This window comes from Osmerus mordax, chromosome 5, assembly GCF_038355195.1.
Source record: "Osmerus mordax isolate fOsmMor3 chromosome 5, fOsmMor3.pri, whole genome shotgun sequence".
Classification (NCBI taxonomy): domain Eukaryota; kingdom Metazoa; phylum Chordata; class Actinopteri; order Osmeriformes; family Osmeridae; genus Osmerus; species Osmerus mordax.
The window spans coordinates 5,225,405-5,236,286 of record NC_090054.1 but is presented as its reverse complement, the minus strand read 5'-3'; the positions used below and the strand labels follow the sequence as shown (position 1 = coordinate 5,236,286).

At 45.1% G+C, this 10,882-nt stretch overlaps 1 pseudogene; it reads left to right on the top strand.

Moving 5' to 3' along the window:
• The first annotated feature begins 5,059 nt into the window (after positions 1-5,059).
• Positions 5,060-5,457, top strand: LOC136942693 (histone H3-like; annotated as a pseudogene).
• The last annotated feature ends 5,425 nt before the right edge of the window (positions 5,458-10,882 follow it).

Here is a 10,882-nt window from a genome sequence, read left to right as displayed (position 1 = left end):
ATATATATGGCTGCAAGTGGATGTGGAGCGGAGGAAGACGATAAGGTAAAAGCGTCAATCTTGCTGCACGTGATAGGTGAAGATGCATTGGATATTTACAACAGTTTCCAACTCGACGATGATGCTTGCCTGGATGAGCTAATGGACAAGTTTGAAGAGTACTTTGTGCCAAAACAGAACATTACATTTGAGAGATATAAGTTTTTCTCATGTGATCAAAAACAAGGAGTCAGCCACCTGACTCAGGTGGCTGAGCGGTGAGGGAATCGGGCTAGTAATCCGAAGGTTGCCAGTTCGATTCCCGGTCATGCCAACTGACGTTGTGTCCTTGGGCAAGGCACTTCACCCTGCTTGCCTCGGGGGGATGTCCCTGTATTTACTGTAAGTCGCTCTGGATAAGAGCGTCTGCTAAATGACTAAATGTAATGTAAATGTAAGGAGTAGGTTTTGATCAGTATCTAGCTGAGTTGCACACACTGAGTAAGACGTGTGAATTTGGAAATGTAAAAGACTCGCTAGTTAGAGACAAGATCGTCTTTGGAATACCCGATAATGGACTAAGAGAAAGACTGTTGCGGGAGCAAAACTTGACATTGGACAAAACTATTAACATGTGCAGAGCAGCAGAAACCACACGTGCTCAAGCCAAAGAGCTGCGCAGGGATGAGACAGCAGTACGTGCGATAAAAACAGGAGAACAGTACTCTAAGCATCCAAATATATACAAGTCGCAAAGAGAGGCTAAAACAGACTTTAAATGTGGTAAATGTGGAGGGAGCCACAAACCAATGTCGTGTCCAGCATATAAAGAGTGTCATAACTGCGGGAAGAAGAACCACTTCTCAAAATATTGCAAAGCGGAGGCCTTCAAGAAAAAGAAGGTGCATGCAGTTGAAGAGGAAATTAAGGAGTTCTTTGTGGATGCAGTGCATATGAAGGAGGCTAAAGATGAAGAAGAATGGATAGTACCATTGACTGTTAACAGGACTATCATTCCATTCAAACTGGACACGGGAGCTTCAGTCAACCTCATATCTGTGAATGAGTATGAGAAACTCACTGTGAAAAGCAAAATATTCCCTGTGAAAACAAAAGTGAGTGGATACTGAAGGATTCATATGTCTATGTGTCTATTCCAATATGTAATGATGGTATTCTATGACACAAATCTGTGTTCTAGAAAGAGTGGTCTGGAGTCGCAGAGGTCCGATAATATCAGCTTTAATGCAGCAGTTGGTAATCAACAAGTACAGAGCTCTGGGGTTGTCTACGTTTCCCTACCCGCAACAGAGTTTGGGCTGGTTCACGAAGTCCAACTGGCTATCTTTCCCTGCCCCAGCATATCATATACAATGCAATTGAAAACACAAGTATCAAAAAAGGGTTGAGCTTGTTCTCTCGTGCATCAGGGAGTTGTTCTTGCCTCCGCGTCCCACCTGCTCGGGTGCCGTCTCCACCCGGTTTCAAGGTTGTTTCTGAAAATGAAGAGATAGAGACACAAAGAACAGCCTGCTTCCCACACCCAGTGTGAGACCCAATGTTTAAGCCTGAGCACACTTCTAAGTTCATAACTTTAATAAGCACAATGCATAACTTTAATAAGCACAATATATTCTTTAATACACGGGAGAAAAAGTGCCTGTCAAAGGAGGCTGCATCGCAACATTCGAACACCGCGGTAAGCAAATAAAAGCACTGCTGTTGATTGTTGATATGAGTGGGGGACTTGGATGTTTACCGGGGGAATACAAAATACAAGTTGATGAAAATGTGCCTCCAGTAGTTCATCCATGCAGAAAGATACCATTCAAGCTGAGAGGAAAACTCACAGAAGAGTTAACTAGAATGGAGAAACTAGGAGTGATAAAGAAAATAGATGAACCTACATCATGGGTCAGCTCCCTGGTCGCTGTGGAAAAGCCCAATGGAAAGCTGAGAACGTGTTTGTATCCAAGGGATCTTAACAAAGCAATCAAACGTGAACACTTTAAGTTGCCGACAAGGGAAGAGATCATGGCACAGTTTGCTGGGGCCAAGTGGTTCAGTAAACTGGACGCGTCGTCAGGGTTCTGGCAAATGAAGCTAGACGAGGAAAGCTCCAAGCTTTGTACTTTCAACACGCCAGAGGGAAGGTACAGGTTCTTACATCTGCCATATGGGATCCTGTCAGCACCAGAAGTATACCACAAGAAAATACACATGATCTTTGAACACATCCCAGGAGTCGATACCATGATGGATGACATCATCGTGTGGGCGTCCAGCCGAGAAGAACACGATGAGCGACTGAGACAGGTGCTCGACCTGACACGGCAAGTAAACTTAAAACTTAACAAAGAAAAGTGCCTGTTTGGAGTTAAGTCATTGACATTTGTGGGGGATGTAGTCTCTGAGGCAGGGATTAGTCCAGACCCAAGGAAAACGTCAGCCATCGAGAACATGGAACGTCCTGAAAACAAGGATGACGTCAGAAGGTTTCTAGGTATGGTAACTTACCTTGCAAAGTTCATACCTCAGCTGTCAACAAAGTCATTGCCACTCAGGTGTCTCCTGGAGGGAAAAAATGAATGGACATGGTCACATGAACAGGAAGACTGCTTTAAAAACTTGAAGAGAATACTCACCAACGAGCCTGTGCTCAAGTTCTATGACCCGGAGAAAAGCACACGGATTACAGCTGACGCGTCACAGTACGGACTAGGGGCAGTACTGCTACAGCTGCATGACAAAGACTGGCAACCTGTCGCCTATGCGTCCAGAGCGTTGACATCAGCTGAAACTAGATATGCATAGATATGCACAGATCGAGAAGGAGCTACTGGCCAGCACCTATGGATGTGAGCGATTCCATCAGTATGTATATGGACAAGCTTTTGAAGTGGAAACTGACCATAAGCCACTGGTGTCAATCATGTCAAAGCCACTCAATGACTGTCCTATGAGGTTACAGCGCATGATGATACGGCTGCAAAAATACGACGTGACTATGAACTACACACCAGGCAAGTACATGTTCGCCGCTGACACGCTTTCACGCGCAGTTGACAAAAATGAAAGGACAGATGAAATGGGAACAGCACAAATAAAGGCTTATGTGGACATGATAGTGTCATCTCTACCGGTTTCTGAAGAGAGAAGAGAGCAGATCAGAAAAGAGACAGAGAAAGAACACAGCATGAGAACACTAAAAGAGACAATACTGAAAGGATGGCCTGAACAAAGACAAACATGTCCAGCTGCAATACAGGACTTCTGGATGTGTCGAACAGAACTCACTGTTGTGGATGGCATCATATACAAAGGAAACAAGTTTGTCATTCCACCAACAATGCGAAAGGAAATGTTACAAAAGATACATGAAGGACATTTGGGAGAAGAAAAATGCAAGCGGAGGGCAAGAGAAGTTATGTATTGGCCAAGATTGAACACAGATATCAGCCATACTACGGCTTCTTGTGAAGTATATCTCACATACAGACCCAAACAGCAGGCAGAGCCGCTGATGCCACACCCAGTGCCCAAATACCCATACTGCAAGGTTGGAGCTGACTTGTTTGATTGCAACGGAAAAAATCATATCGTGGTTACAGACTACTACTCTAACTATCCAGAAGTTGCAACATTACAGTCCACAACCAGCAGAGCCGTCATTGCTTTTCTGAAGACTGTTTTTGCGAGACACGGAGTCCCAAAGGAACTGTTTTCAGATAATGGACCACAGTTTTCAAGCTGCGAATTTGAAGCATTCGCTAAAGAGTGGGGTTTTAACCACCACACATCAAGCCCAAACTACCCAAGATCAAATGGACTTGCAGAAAGCTCAGTTAAGATCATCAAAGGAATAATGAAGAAAGCACACGATGGAAATGAGGATTTTCACAAAAGTTTGTTGATCTACAGGAGCGCGCCACTGCAAAATGGCCTGTCACCAGCCCAGATGTTGATGGGACGTCGCCTTCGCACTAATCTGCCTATGCACGACAACCTGCTAAAACCAAAGGGAGCAGTAAAGGTCAGGCAAGCCAAAGAAGAGGAGAAGGTGAAGCAGAAGAAAAGGCATGACAAAAGTGCAAAACAGCTGCCTTACCTGAAGCCAGGGGACAGAGTCCGCCTTCTGGACTAGTCGACAGGAATGTGGACACAGCAGGGACTTGTACAACAGGAGGTTGCACCTCGTTCTTACCTCATCCAGACAGATTGTGGATCAGCCCTGAGGAGAAATCGAGAGGACATCCGTCTACAAACCAACAGCTCAGAGACTGTCACAGAGCCACCGGAGGTGATAAACACCACTACGGGCAACAAAGACTGTCCGAGTTCCCTGAACACTACTGACTCTGGTCAAACCGTACCCAGTCCACCAGCTGTGAAAAACAGACCCAGCAGGATGGTTAAACCACCTGAGAGACTGATAGAATCCTGCTGAAGGAGTTATGGACTATGGGGGGAGAAAAAGATGTTTAAAAAATAATAAGAGGGGGAAAAGTCAATAAGTGAATGTTTATAGCTGTGGTTATGGCAGTATAATTTATGTTTGGTTTTGAATATTTTTTACTGAGAAAACAAAGTTTGATGCTTGTGTTTAAGCTAAAGTATAACATAAACAAATGTGGTTTATTTGTTATGTGGTAATGCAGTTACTTGTTTTGAATGCATTTGTTTAGATAGAAAATGCTTAACTTCTAAAGGAAGGGAGATATGTTGATTGGATCTGATAGGTCACGTGACAAGTGACATAGGAGAGTCTAGGGGGTAGACCTGTAGACCGAAGATGAGTGACCACATGTGTTAAGATGGTTATTGAATAAAGAGTTATAACACTGTTATAGAGTAAAGAGTACCAGAACTAAACATGCTGCTGCGCCCGGTTTATAATAAGGAACAAACATTACAATTGGTAGGTCCCCACGTCCAATTGCCAAAGGAGAAGGCGTCGACGGTCCCGTCCCATCAGTCTGCTCGGGAGAGAAGTCCAATCAGCGGACGACAAACCGACCATATAAACTTTTACTTACTCTCTTGGACTTGTCTTCTAGTCTCCGAGTCAAAGTTAAGTATCATGGCCAGAACCAAGCAGACCGCTCGTAAGTCCACTGGTGGCAAAGCCCCGAGGAAGCAGCTCGCCACCAAAGCCGCTCTTAAGAGTGCACCAGCCACTGGTGGCGTGAAGAAACCTCATCGTTACAGGCCCGGGGCTCTGAGAGAGATCCGTCGTTACCAGAAGTCCACCGACTTCGCAAGCTGCCTTTCCAGCGTCTGGTGATGGAAATCGCCCAGGACTTCAAGACTGACCTGCGTTTCCAGAGTTCCGCTGTGATGGCTCTGCAGGAGGCCAGTGAGGCTTACCTGGTCGGTCTGTTCGAGGACACCAACCTGTGCGCCATCCACGCCAAGAGGGTCACCATCATGCCCAAGGACATCCAGCTGGCCCGCCGCATCTGCGGAGAGTGCGCCTAGACGTTGCCCGGATCATTTGACCTCTAAACCCACAAAGGCTCTTTTAAGAGCCACCTCACTGTTTAAACCAAAAGACAAATGCCTTCTGTGTCAAACGTCAGTCATGCGTGTTGAAATGTTCTTGGGTCTAAGCATTAACTACTGGCACTCGAAATTCAAACTACCGTCAATGCTAGTTTTTTAATTAAATTGGCTGTATAGCCATGTAGGTTTACTCAAACACGGAATTTACTCTGGCAGGAAGTTGCATACCATCACAGAGACGGGATGCAACTTTTCTTTTGGCGTGACGTTTTGGTCCTGATGGACCGCAGCCTTCTGCCGGAGGGGAATAGCTGGAACAGTGTCCAGGGTGGGAGGATCTTCTTGCTCACCTCAGGGCCCTCGAGGGTAGGCAGCTTGCAGCAGCGCGGATCATACGCTGCAGCCCACTGTGATTTTGGGAGGGGGGGGGGGGGGGTGGAAGAGACAACAGCTCTGAATATTCTTGTAGAAAGTAGCCTTTAAAGCCTTTGGTACAGAATACAGAATGACAAATACAGTACAATGTTTCATCAGTTTGTAATAGGACTTGATTATTAAATATAGATGCAATTCAAGGTTTTGTGGTCCTCTCACCTCGTTGATGCGCGCCTGTTTCTCTTTATTATACTGCATCCTCACAGCAGCAATCTCCTTCTCCTCTTCCTTCTCCCTTCGCTCCTCTGCAAGATGGATGAGCTCCTCGTTCTTGGCCTTTTTCTGTTGCAAGAAGAAGATCCAACTTAATTCTGCTAATAAAATCTGAGTAACAAGAATGCTTTACACTGGTTTACGTTTTATCTATTTTTAAGTCAAGTGTTTATTGTCCACACCGGAAAAATCTACTATAGAAATTGTTTAGCACTTCTGTTCTATTTCGTGGAGCTCCGCCCCATAGGGGAACTCTGCTCCTATTGGTTTACCTGCTGCCTAGAGCAGCTAATGACTGAAGATTAAACTGTATCCGCACCTGTCACTCACACAGGTGCCCTATATAAGGGGGTGACAGCTGTCACTCATCCTCCCAAAAAATTCAGCACGGGTTGTTCTGAATTTTGAATGAAGATTAACTATCTGAAAATGAGCTTTTCCATGCCAACTCTGCTGCATAAAGCTCTTTTAACCCTTGTGCTGCCTTCGGGTCACATGACCCAAAGGTTCATAACGACCCGTCGTTGTGTTTACCCAATTTTACCCAATACAAAAACAAATAAAAATAATTTTCTTTTAACCTTTGCAATGTGGGGGGTCTGAGACAGCCCGACGGTTAAAAGAAAATGCTTCACTTTGTTTTTGTATGAGGGAAAGTTGTCGCAATACGACGGTGGGTCACAATGACTGATGGGTCAGAATGACCCGAAGATAACACAAGGGTTAAGAGCTAAGTGCAGGTGCCATCATCTGGAGGCCGAAGGAGACCGCCACCAATTTAGTTTTGTGTGCCTGGGACCTCAGCATGACAGGGACGGTCTGGTCAATTCCCCTGCCTGTAGGGAGTGCGCCAGTCTCTCTAAGACGGAGAGACTAAAGCGTCACAAGTTCTTTCAGGTGGAAGAGCCCCTCGAGGACGTGGTCTCTGCACAACCACTAGTACGGGACCCTCCTGTGGAGTAGTTGCTGGAGGCAGTGAAGACCGGTCCGCCCCCCCTGGAACCATCGCTGGTGGCGTAATTGGTACCAGGGGCGAGTGCGTGGTTGACCACCAGGAAGGCGAACCTGCCACGCCCACGGGATAAACTGACGGCCTCTCTGGTAGATAAGGTTTATGTGCAGGTGGCAGCTGCCTCGAGTAATGCTGCTCTGCTCATGGCTGCAGTCTCCAAACTCTCTACCGGGAGAACTCAGGGACTGTCTGTTGAGGAGGCATCCTGGATTGCGAGGATGACGTTGGCAGCGTTGTTTCTCACACAGGGTGCGGCGATCTGTGCAGGAAGATCGATGGCGAGTAGCGTGGTGTTACAATCTCTGGCTTTCTCTGACAGCCATGAGAGATGCGGACAAAACCGCCCTCCTCAACGCCCCTGTTTCCAGGGACGGTCTCTTCGGCCCTGCAGTAGCCTCTGAGTGCTTCTCCAGACTGGAGGAGAGGAAACATCTGATAGGGCACATGCCCTTACAGAGGAAGCCTCAGACCGCCTTTTCTTCCCCAGCCCCGGCAGGGATGTCTCAGGGCAGGAAACGGCGCGCTCACCGGCTGGCGGCGGCGACCAGAGTTGTGGCAGCAACCCGACACGCAGCGGTTCCAGCAAAGAGGACGGGTTTTGCCTGGCCATCTGCCCCTGCCTGGCGTGGTGGTGGACACAGCAGGAAGAGGAAGGCGTGACTGGAGGTGGGGATCAAGACTTCGATCCTCTCACCTGTTTTTTCTGATATAATAAAGTGTAAAGAGAGGCTTGGACCTCCACAATACTTTATCAGAGAAAGACAAGTATTCCAGTCAGTGCCTCTTGTGATCCTGACCGGTACAGAGTTGAGCACTCGTACTGATGTTGAACCATAGTGCATCACGCACGTAGCGGAGTCTGGCCCAGCTAGCAAGCGTGTGGCCAGACCGCTACCTGCCTCCGAGAACCATAACACAGCATGTGACTCGTTACATGAGTCACCGCTGCGACAATACGCCCAGAGCTCTTGTCGCGCTGTGAGACCTTTCGAGGCTCATGGCGAGGACAAAGCTCAGACCTCTCTTGTCCATATATGGGGGGTGACAAGTGCCCTCGCACGCCCGAACAGCATACAATGTATACTAGCTTTGCCCACAATGTGCGTGTCGTCTCAGCCTTTTTATCATTGGTTCCCAATGGGGGTGATGGCGGCGACGTGGCGACGTAGTACGTGAGGGAACTTTTGTAGCGGCGATGCTAGCTTTGTAAACATTGCATTTGTGTAAATATAGTTTTAAGCAAGTTTTCATGTCATGTTTGATGTGTATTACATTTACATTTAGTCATTTAGCAGACGCTTTTATCCAGAGCGACTTACAGTAAGTACAGGGACATTCCCCCGAGGCAAGTAGGGTGAAGTGCCTTGCCCAGGGACACAACATCATTTGACACGGCCGGGAATTGAACTGGCAACCTTCGGATTACTAGCCCGATTCCCTCACCGCTCAGCCACCTGACTCCCATTAATTTTGCATTGTATGCATCACATTCTAGTAATGTTTTCAGTGTTGTAAAATGTAGCTATATTTGCTGGTTTTATAGCCTAGAGTTTTGTTGTGCACAGGCCCAAAATGTCTTTACATATTCTCTTGTCTTGCAAAGGCTTATTTGGCTTACTGCAGCCACCAAGTACCGGTGATGGCTAAACCGATCACTGAGTTTGATTAGCCTCCTATACTTGCTCAGGTTAGGTGCGCTAGGTTTATAAAATACCTTTGTTATTGTTTGCTCTGAAGGTAGCGTTTGTTTCTGTATTGATTTTGTTACATTGTCATAATGTATTGATCATCTTACTATTTTGAGAATAAACAATGTTTTTGCATCTAAAGTTACTTGTCTTTGTGCCTGCTTTCAATGTTTGGACAATATAATTTGCTGGAGTCCTAAGTCACTATCAAGAGAGAGCCTTTTTATATGTCCCAGACGAACAAGAGGTGAATATGAGTTGTATGTGCTGGTTTTAAAATGTAATTCCATTTCATGTATTTGGGTGTGCTCAAGCCTTCGGCGAGAGCACAACCTTTGTTCTCTCACATATATATTTATTATTGTTTATTTTCGCTCCCCTAAAACTCAGTCAATATTTGGCCTACATAGACAAACTAGGTGTCAAAAGTTTAGTCTTGGTAGCGATTGAGTTGCTTCTATTGGGATTTACGTTCCGTTGCATGGTTTAGGCTCAAGTTAAGTTTTTGTGGCGAAAAGTGAAGCTAACGGTGGCTAATTTGCTAGCCACAGTCACTGACTTTACTAACCTCACTACGTCACTAACGTCACGAAAACACGCGTGACTACCTGTAGCAGAACAGTCGTTTCGCATCTGTTAACTTGGGGGATAGCTAGGCTAGCTTTACTGCAAGGCAGCTGCAGAAACGCCACAGGTAAAGAGGCCAGGGTGATAACTATTTACTCATTTTACTTTGTGATGTGAAACACAATTGTGAAATGTAATGTACAATATTAGCTGATATTATTAAGGAAGAAGGCCCACATCTATTTTCGGAAACGGTAGTCTACTATTTCACTGAAGCATTAGCATCATGACATTAGCCTCTGTTGCCCGGGCAACACATACTACAGTGGTCTATGATGCATCTGTTTTCAATCGTTAAAATAAACATTCCTCACAGATACATTTTCGTTGTAGGATTTATTATGACATTACATTACAAGTAAACGATTTGTTGGCGACATTATCATTACCTGTGGTTTCAAACCAGTGTTGCTCACTGCAATGCTGTAGCATATGCGAGACACACTACAAAACATCTACACAGCTGTTAAGGAAGTCAAACGGCGACAGAACATGTTCGGCACTCCCCTTACTTAAATCAAGTCTTTCAATAGGTGAAACTATCTGACTACTAACCTGAACTTCATTGCCACAGCCTAAACTTTGTCAATCTGTTCAAGAAAATAATTAATAAAAATTTATAATTAATTTCAGCCTAAACCGTACAACGGAACGTTAAATCGAATTCAACCAACGAAATCGCTACCAAGACGAACACAGCAGTAGTCTAGTACTGTACTGTAGTAGAATTTACCTGGGCAGCTTCTCCACACAGGGCTATATCACATTTTGCGTTGTTACTGACAATGATCGCTACTAGTGAGCTTTTTTATGAATGAGCGATTTTCCACGAACTAAATGTCAAGCTTATTTACGTTTTCGGGGGCATATTTTCAGTTAGCAGATGGTACTGTTTGAATCGCGATTCCATCTTCTACTGCCGGTAACGTCGTAGAATAATCTTCAAAGGGGGTTCTTTTTTCATGAATGAATATGAGTAGGCTACATGCCTGCAATATCACGAGAAGGGAAAACTTAAAAGGACGTTTAAGTCATAGAGATTATTTCAATTTTTACACCGGTCTGCCAAATGTATTCGTTGATTCAGCTTTGAGGCTGCCTCTTGCAGGGGAAATGAGAAGACATCATATTTCATTCTACACTTCATTCGTATTTTGAGTTGTAAATAATCAATCAGAAAACAAAAGAATACGCTCACACGTCGAATTGATAGGCTCCCAATTTGATAGGAGCTCTGAAAAAGAGCAGTTCTGAGCATCAAAAAAATATGCTTTTAAATCTATGTAATCTTTAGCCTATAAATTATAAGTAGGCCCTATGCATTTTTATATAAAATATACCAAATATCAGTTGTAAAAATGTCATAAAAAACGGACCCCTGTGCAACTGACGCAAGCAAGCAAGCACACCCTACAATTTCCCCAGA